At 55.2% G+C, this 9,049-nt stretch overlaps 1 long non-coding RNA gene across 1 annotated transcript; it reads left to right on the forward strand.

The window, feature by feature from the left end:
- The first annotated feature begins 2,100 nt into the window (after positions 1 to 2,100).
- On the forward strand, positions 2,101 to 3,056 carry LOC140632919 (uncharacterized). The gene is made up of 2 exons (XR_012030566.1): positions 2,101 to 2,431; positions 2,756 to 3,056. It is a non-coding gene; the product is annotated as an uncharacterized lncRNA (long non-coding RNA).
- Positions 3,057 to 9,049: the final 5,993 nt, after the last annotated feature.

Consider the following 9,049-nt stretch of genomic DNA (forward strand, 5'->3'; position numbering starts at 1 on the left):
AATTCGTTTGTGAAGTCTGAGATGAACGAGGATTTACTAACCCAGCTATGTATGGCCCAGCCCTTACGCGCTGGCGGATTTCACAAATTCACCCTTCCAGGCTCTCCCTACTCTTCCAGGAGGCATTTTAACATCTCGATGGTCAAAGCCAAGAGAAATGGAGATGCTACCTGAAGTTCACCTTTTGTACTCCCTGTAATCACTTATTCTATTTTAAAAAAATATTTTATTTATTTATTTTGAGAGAGAGAGAGAGAGAGAGAGAGAGAGAGAATACACATGAGTGGGGAGATGGGCAGAGGGAGAGAGAGAATCTCAAGCCAACTTCATGCTGAGCCCGGAGCCCATTGCAGGGCTCGATCTCATGACCCTGAGATCATGACCTGAGCTCAAATCAAGAGTTGGATGCTTAACCAACTGAGCCACCCAGGCGCTCCATCACTTATTCTATTTTTTATGTTATATATTTTACAACATGGTAAAGTATGCAGAGCCATACAGATTGCTGAGTTTTTACATAGGTGTACACCTGTGAAATCAGTGGGTTTAGAATGGTTCTCTGATCACGAGCCATGTACCTCATCATACCTGGTGAATGACACTACAAACGACCTCACCTTTCAAGAGAGATTTCACCTCCTATACCCATGTATGATTTCACCTCCTATACCCATGTATGATTCATATCATAAAGCAAAATAAAACATGCACATATATTGGAAAAGGAGGGTTCTTCCCTCACACCTTATGAACAAAATACTATTGATGTTCTTTAATTAGCTGATTCTTTTAAAACTATTACTTACAGATACAAATTTTGAACAAGGTAGTATTTCCCTTATCACCAGGTGAATATTTAGATGGTTACTTTAACCGAAATTGTTTAAAACAGTGCCTTCTGAATAATTTTTGGCTTATATATATTGTGATGCTATTTTGGGGGAGTGAAATATGTGCTGTGTGTTTATTTCTCACAAGATATAGCAAGGTCTGTGAGAGGACTTTGATTCAGGCTTGTGTGTTTTGTATTTATGGCTAGCTTTATTTTTGAGCAACATCACCCACCAAAGCAGTGTGTCATCACAAGTGTGAGAAAAAACTTCAGAGTAGTTTTTGCCATGGGTAGTATACAGTAATTTTTTTTAAAAAAGGTGTATGATTTATGATCTTGCATTATAGGTTTTTTTTGCTGTGCAGGGACCTAGAGAACTGGCCATTTTGTAACTGGAGGAGTTAACTCCAAAGGCAAATAAGCTATTTCCTGCCCCCCAGGGAATGATTTTCTCGCCCTACTCAATGCTCACCAGTCATGGAGTTGTCCTAGTTATGAAGAAACAACTTGAAGGAGTACTCATGCTGACTGTGGAGGGAAGTTGAGCTCATCACCACTTTGACTAATCAAGGATGACGAGTACAAGCTCCTGCCTGTGGGCCCATTCCTCAGAGAAGGTTGGGGCAGGGAGGCTGCCGTGACATGATGAAGGAGGAAAGAGAAATTTGGTTCAAATGAAATATGAGTCTTAAAAGGAGAGGATGTGAATATGGGAGAAAGGGAGAAGGAAATGCAGTGGGAGTATTTGAGCCTAGAAATGAGCGCTTATCACAGAGTTTTGGAAATTCGGCCTTCAGCATACCTGGCCATGGGCCAGAAGCCACAGCCAGTTGCTATGACTGTCAAAATAAGATGGTGCCCTGAAGCTAGGTGAGAAATGGGTTGGCATGTCCCCAACTGCTGTATTAGAGTCCTTGACTTTTTGTCTGGATTTGATTTGAACGTGTGTGTGTGTTTCCATTTTATGGCTTTTCTGGAGATGTGAGAGGAAAGACCGCCCATGGGAAGTTAGTTCTCCCTATACTTGGATTCCCATGACCAGAGGCACCCTGTTCTGCCACTTTTCTTAGGCTTAAGATAGTCCAGACCTTCTCTCCTTCCAAATCATAAGACACAAAGGGAAAGCAATCTTTCTAAAGAAGAATAGATTCTCATGGCATTGTCTTCCTTGCTCCTCTACTTCTCGGAGGGCCTGAGAAGAGAGGAGCAGATGTGGGAAGGTATCTGAGGGATCTGGAGTTCTGCTGAGCACAGAGGTCCGGGGATGAGCAGATAGCGTGTCCTAATGGAGCGCTGATAAGCTAGGGGAAGAAGGGATTTTTCTCGATCCTGAAGGATCATCACCACTGAACAGCTACAGTCTGCTGCTGCCTTAACCAATAGCAACATTAGCAACAGAATCTCCCAGACCAAGTGAGAAAGTACTGGGGCTCCTATTGGATACCGGAACCAGCAACTCATGATCTCACAGAGGGTCCATTGGTCCTTGAGGGAAAACTCTGAGAAGACTAAACACTGGCCAGGGTAGGGGTGGGGGCCCTCCAAGGGCTCTTGCACTGTGGTAGAGGTGGGGGCCCCTTCAACGGATCTTGCACTGTGGTAAGGGTGGGGATCCCTTCAACAGATCTTGCATTGTGTTAGGGGTGGCAAGGGCTCTTGCACTCTGTTAGGGTTGGGGGCCTTCCATGGATCTTGCACTGTGGTAGGGGTGGGGGCCCCCCAAGGGATCTTGTACTGTGTTAGGGGTGAGGTCCCTCCAAGGGCTCTTGCACACTGGTGGGGGGGGGGCCCAGAGTGATCTTGCACTGCTTCACCTTTCCTTCTGTGCTGCTGATTTGTCTGCAGATGTCCAGCTTCCTTTATCACCGGGGGCTGGTTTGAATCCCTGTAAGCCCACCAGCCTCATTCTTATATCTTCTCTAGCAGCTTGACTAGCCCCCGAGATGCAGGGGCACTGGCCAACACCTCTCCTTCCACTCCCATCCCCTGGTACATCAACAAGCCTCTGAAGGGCAGGAAGAGAGCATGGGGAGATGGTGGGAAGAGTCTGAGCCTCTGCCTCTCACCTCCCATTTGTCTCATCCCACCTGCTTCCAGAAGCCTGTCTGAACAGCTGACTCCACCCTGAGTCACACCTTCTCAGACAGAGGCACCCCATTCTGTGGCTTTGTCCCCAAAGACTCCTTAAGCCTCTCTAACATGCGTTGAGGAAATTCAGAACCTAGTCATCCTGAATTGGTCTTCTTTTGGAGCAGAACAGAAAGTGTATTTGTGGATGATGGGTGTGGACGTGGGTGTGGGGGCACACATCTGTCATAGTACTTCCTGCAGAAATTTCCAAATGTTCTGACAAATTAGGGTGACCTCTCAGACTCCCCTGGGCCTCTGATGCCTGGCTAGTGCCTCCAAAAGCCTCTGGAGCAGGTGCTTCAAAAAGACAAAGAGACCGGAGGCTCATTTACATCCAGAGATCATTCTAGAAACCTTCCAGTCCAAACTATCACCCAAGGCAAAGAAAGAAGGAAACCTGCCATTTTGGCCTCCACTACAGGGCCATGACCCTGCTCAGTGCTTTTATGTGCTGTTCCATTAAAGGCAACAATTCCGTCAGGGAGGCGTGGCAGGAGCAACACCAAGGGTTTTCCAAAACATTTCATTTTCCACATTTCCTGCTCCACCTGCCCCGGTTTCTAGATGCCCCGGGGCCATTGGATGGATGCCACTTCCACCCTGGCCTATCCGTCCCGAGCAACCCTCCGTGCTCCCTCCCCTCACCTGTTGGGTGACCGAGTGCAGATCCTGGAGAGGGCGGCGAGGCTGCAGCACTGGGCAGAGCCCCGCGTGGGAGACCCGTGGACCCTGGGCTTGGAGCAGTGCAGGGTGGGAGAGCCGCAGTACACCTGGCTTTGCGTGAGAAGCACCATAGTGACCGCAGCTTGGGCCTGTTTGTTGTAGCAGCTGGACTCACTCTTAACGCAGCGGGTGTTGCACACACTTTACATCGGACGCAAATGGTGGGAGACAGCGCTTCAACTCAGACTCAAGTCGCCCACCTTCAAAGCCCACCCCTTGGGAACTCTGGGCTACTGCCTTCCGCGCTCACTTCCCTGAGATTTCAGCATCTTACGGGGCAGTGGGGGGGAGATGCCCTTATGCAGTGAGTGTCTGCAGTCCCACTCTCCTTGGGGTCCAGCCTTTGTCTGCGGGCTCAGCCTTGGAAGTCGGGGCTGCAAGGTGGCAAGGACAGCCACTCTCCGCTGCTGAGTTGGGGTGTTAACTCTTCAACGCAACCTCATTCCTTCACAAAATATTCCAGATGGGGAGGAAGCCGGAGGGTGGTTTGGAGGATACGCATCTCTGAGGAGGAGAGACATGGGGAGAGCAGAGGGCATCAAGGTTGTAAAGAAATGACAGTAAGGATCATTGAGAAGCCTTTTCGGGGCTGGCACTCGCAACTGGGCATGTGGTCTACACCGTGCAAGCATCCGCCCTCTGCGTCCGCGTATTCACTGGGCGCCAGGCATTGTGCCCCGGAACACAGTGGCGGATTAAACAGTTCTGGCCTCCCAAGTTTAGTTTGGGGGACCATGCAGGCTGCCGTAGTAGAACACCACAGACTGGGGTGCTTATCAACCCCAGACATTTATTTCTGGAACATTCCGGAGGCTGGAGGTCCATGATCAAGGCTCCAGAAGATTCAGTGTCCAGTGAGATCCTGCTTCCTGGTTCGCAGACGGGGTCTGCTTGCTGTGTCCTCACGTGGACGAAGGGGCGGGGGGGTTCTCTGGAGGCGCTTTTATAAGGACACGACTCCATTCATGAGGGTGCCACTTTGCGAGCTAATCACTTCCCAGACACGCCGCCACTTACCATCACCTTAAGGGCGAGGTTTCCACGTAAGGGTTTGGGGGGCACACATGCATCCATAGCGGCAGGAGGTAAACCAGCAGCCGGAACCCGGTGTGGTGGATGCTGTGCCTCTGAGGAGGGGCGGTGAGAGCCCCGAGCCTCGGGGAGGCCCGGAGAGCCAATGGGGGATCGGGGTGGGGGGCACAGAGGGCAGAGCAGGTGCAGGCGGGACCCGGGCCCGGGCCAGCATGCCAGGTGCCGGGCGGCGTCGGGGTGCTCGGGGCCCCAGGGAGGAACGACTGAGGGGCCGTAGTGAGATGCATGGTGCAGGCTGCTCTGCGCGCGCGGATGGGGCTGCCCGATGCCATGGACCGCTTACGGCGGCAGCTGCCCGTGGGCTGGACTCAGGAGCCAGAGGGGGGGCGCTGGAGTCGCCGCAGTCACCGCCCTTGCTGGAAAGCGCCACCACGTGCAGCCTGGGCTTGGGTCCTGTCAGGCTCCTGTCTGTGCTCCAAGTCGCTTCCAGCGTCTGTGAGATGGAAGGGGACAGTGTGGGCCCTGCTCTCCTGGAGGCAGCCGGTGCACAAGGGAGGTCAAGTCCCCGAAACTCCCCCAGCGCCAGAGGGGAGAAGGCTGCGGGACTTGACGGGGTCCCAGACAGCGCCCCAGGACGTCACAGACCCCCGGCCCCCGACTGCTGGACGGCGCAGGGCTGGGGCCAGGGCACGGCGGGGGAGGCCTCCCAGCAGGCGGGCTGCCCGGGCGACACTGGCTGGGCCACCACAGCCTCCGACACGCCCGGGCCACCCCAAGGTTGCCCCGAGGTATCTCTCTGGAGGGTCATCCTGCCAGACTCAGGGATGAGGAGCCAGGCCTGGAGTTCAGGCACCGTGGCCTCCCCAGGCCTGAAATCCCTTTAAATGGAGCCTCTAGACAGCCCGTTGGCTCCTCTGGCCAAAGGTGGGCACTTCCAAGCCCCACGGGGGACTCCCGGTGACACCATTTGCCCAGTGTCCCATCTTCGTGCTCCCAGGCGGCCTGCTGTTTCCAGCGTTCGCACGTGGCAGGCCACCTCCGGGACGTCGCTGCTCTGAGACGGGCCGCGGGGCTCACTGTGGACGTCAGCATTTAGTGGACTCCGAAGAATCCGGAGCGGTGACACTGCAGATATGTGTCTAGACCAGGGCCGCAGCTTTGATGAGGGAGCCGCTACCGCCAGGCCTGTGGGGCCCAGACGGGTCCTTCCTGGCCGCGGGCCCGGGGGGCGCCCCCCTCCCCAGCACCAGGTCCAGCTCCGTCTGCTTTGTTGAGCCGGGAACACACAGCCGGCCAAGTCCACGTATCCCTGGCTCACAGGGACCGGATTTTATGCGGACAAATGAAATTACAAGGGAAACTTCGAAACGGTGTCATTGCCATGAGTCGGACTCGCTTGTCCTGCCAACTTTGGAAGAATTTTATATGTCTTCCACTCTTTTGTGGGAGAATGTTACAGGAACAGGATTTTTACGCACACGCAAGTAACGATTGTGTAACTAGCCTGCACATACCATCCTCCTCTTCAACGAGCAGCTCGCAACCAGCCGCGTGTCACCAATAGCCTCCTGCCCTCCACGCTAGTTTTGAACAGATCTGGACAAAAACCCATTATTTCATTCTTAAAAAAATTTCAGTAGGGAACTCTGAACCAAATCTCTTTATTAGAATTTCTTAGGTAGGGAGGAAATGAAGCCGTTCACGTTGCTTTTACTATGTCTAGCCGGGTTTGAAAAGAAGAAAAAAGGGGGAGAAATTGGGGCCCCTGGGGGGCTCAGTGGTTGAACGTCTGCTTCGGCCCAGGGTGTGACCCTGGGGTCCTGGGATCGAGTCCTACCTCGGGTTTCCTTGCAGGGAGCCTGCTTCTCCTTCTGCCTGTGTCTCTGCCTCTCTCTCTCTCTCTCTCTCTCTCTCTCTCTCTCTGTGTCTCTCATGAATAAATAAATAAAATATTTTAAAAATTAAAAAAAGGAGAAATAGTCACAGTTCATGTTGAAGACGTGCCTGTAACTAAGGGGTCTCGGTGGCGGTGGGGCGGTCTCTGGGGAGGCTCCACGGGGACCTCAGGCTGAGCACAGCGAGATTTGCCCTGGGTGGACGAGTGCTGAGGTTCCTAGGGCGGCGACGGACGGTTGCAGGGAAGCGGCCCTCCAAGTGGTCCCATAAATTGCCTCCCTGACCCACAGGTGTTTTAGGTAGAGGTGTAAGCAGCGTGTGTGGGGCTGGGCCGCAGTGAGGGTGGGGGCCCCAGGCTTCGGGCTCTGGGAGCACTGGGCGGCAGCGGTCTGCGGTGTGGGAAGATGCTCGAGAGGCTGTGGGAGCAGAGACAGCCCGGGGCTTTGGGGACACGACTGCAAAGGCACCGATGCACTAGGCTGAGAGATTCCAGATGGGGTCACGTCAATCAGGCCGCTTTCTAACCCTGCGAGCTCGTCTGCTGGAAATGCACCCCGGGGTGGGGGTGGGGGCAGGTAAAACCAGAGGCTGGAGCCGTGGCCGTGGGGGGAGCACCCGGCGACCGTGACCTCGGGAGGGGAAGGTCAGGACGGGCAGGAGGGGGGCTCTGCAGCCACCTCTCAGGGTCTGAATCCTCACTCTGCCACTTTGAGCTTTTGGGAGATGTCCTTAACTGTTCCGCACCACAGTGTCCTCATCCCCACGGACCCCTCAGTGTCCTCATCCGCACGGAGTGTGAAGACTGAAAGGTTCGTGCAAAATGCTTCAAACGGCGCCTTGCACCTGTTCAGCACGCAGGCGATGGGAGGCGCTGTCACTGTTAATTTTACTGTGATCATCACTGTTGGCATGAGGATGGGCGACAGGAAACATCGTCTACTCGGCTCCCTGCTCCCCTCACGCCCTTCCCTTTACCTGGGACTCTCCTGTCCGCCCACTGGAGCCCCGATCCTCTTTCGGATCCTTTTCTGTGGAGCCAGCTCACCGTGTCCTGAGCTCGCACGGCCTTGGAGGACTGGTGCTGACCACGTGTAGGACCGTGTGCCCCGGACACGAGGACTTGGAGTGCTTGAACTCAACAAATGCTAGCAGGGGCCTGCCACGTGCTTGGCCCGGGGTGGGTGCTGGGGACCCGAAGTGAAGGAGACGCAGCCAGGTCTGGAGGTCCAGCAGAGAAGGCAGTGAATCGACCGCCACAGAGCCGGGTGATCGGACTCGTTGCAAGAGATGTGAGCAACGTTCTCCGAGAACCCAAGGCCTGGGCTCCTTGTTGATTCTCACGCCTTTCCCCGGGCGCACCGTCCGCGTCAACAGACGTTCAGGAGTCACCCCACGTAGCCTCCATCTGATCCTGCAGACCCCCGTGGACCATGACCCTCAGCGAAGGCTTCTTTGGATTGATACGACGGTTGGAGCTCTGCGAAGGGTCTGCTCGCATTCTCTCCTGGGTGCGGGCCGGGCAGCCAGGGGGTGGGGAGGGATGTGTCCAATGAATTCTGACCGCAGGACGTGGCCTGTGGCCCCCGCCCCCGCGCTCTGCCCTTCCCGGTCTCCCTCGCCCGGTAGGAAACGTGGTGGTCGTCTGTGCTGGAAGGCGGCTTGCTCTCGGGTCCCTGAAGACACCCCGTGGCCTCACCCTGGGAGCACCACAAGCACCTCCCTCCCATCAGGAGTCACCCGCTGGGATGCGGTGTCCAGGATGGGCCGGCAGGCCGGCAGGTTGGAAGCAGACAGCCCCGAACCCCGCCCTTGGCAAGAAGGCGGTCGGTCTGATGTGGCCCAGACTGGAATCCACCGAGCCTCAGGAAGGGTGAGGTCGTGGGTTAGGACATTCATCTCCAGGCTTTTGAGCAGACCTTTCAAACAGTAGTGACCGCTGCACGTTTTCCTCCGTGAGCACCTTCCTCCCGGGTCTGTCTTGCCCTGGCCCCCGCCCAGAGGAGAGTCTCCGGCCCCGCCCTCCCCTGGATTCAAGGACCGCGCCACCTGCGTTGCTGTGCTGCATGGTGGCCTGGGGCACGATGCCCCAGAGGACAGTGGTCACGCACCTTCACAGAGCTTGCCCGGCCAGGCCCTTGGTGTACCTCCCCGTCTGGGCCAGGAGCTCCTCTCCCCGTTCTACAGGTGAGAGAACCAGAGCTCCGGGAGCTCAGTAACTCGCCCCCAGCGGAGCCCGGGCCGGGGTGACCGGCCCTTCCCCTGTAGGACCTGCCGCCTGAGCCTCCTGGGACGAGGAGCCGGCTCTTCGTTGTCCTCCTTAACTGATCCCTCGACCCGCAAGGCTGTTTTAAATAAAACAAATACACGACCTTTCTGTTAAGGCATCTAAATCCCTGAGGGATCATTTCAGACTTGCTTTCAAAGATTCTCTGGACA

Source organism: Canis lupus, chromosome 5, assembly GCF_048164855.1.
Source record: "Canis lupus baileyi chromosome 5, mCanLup2.hap1, whole genome shotgun sequence".
NCBI lineage: Eukaryota > Metazoa > Chordata > Mammalia > Carnivora > Canidae > Canis > Canis lupus.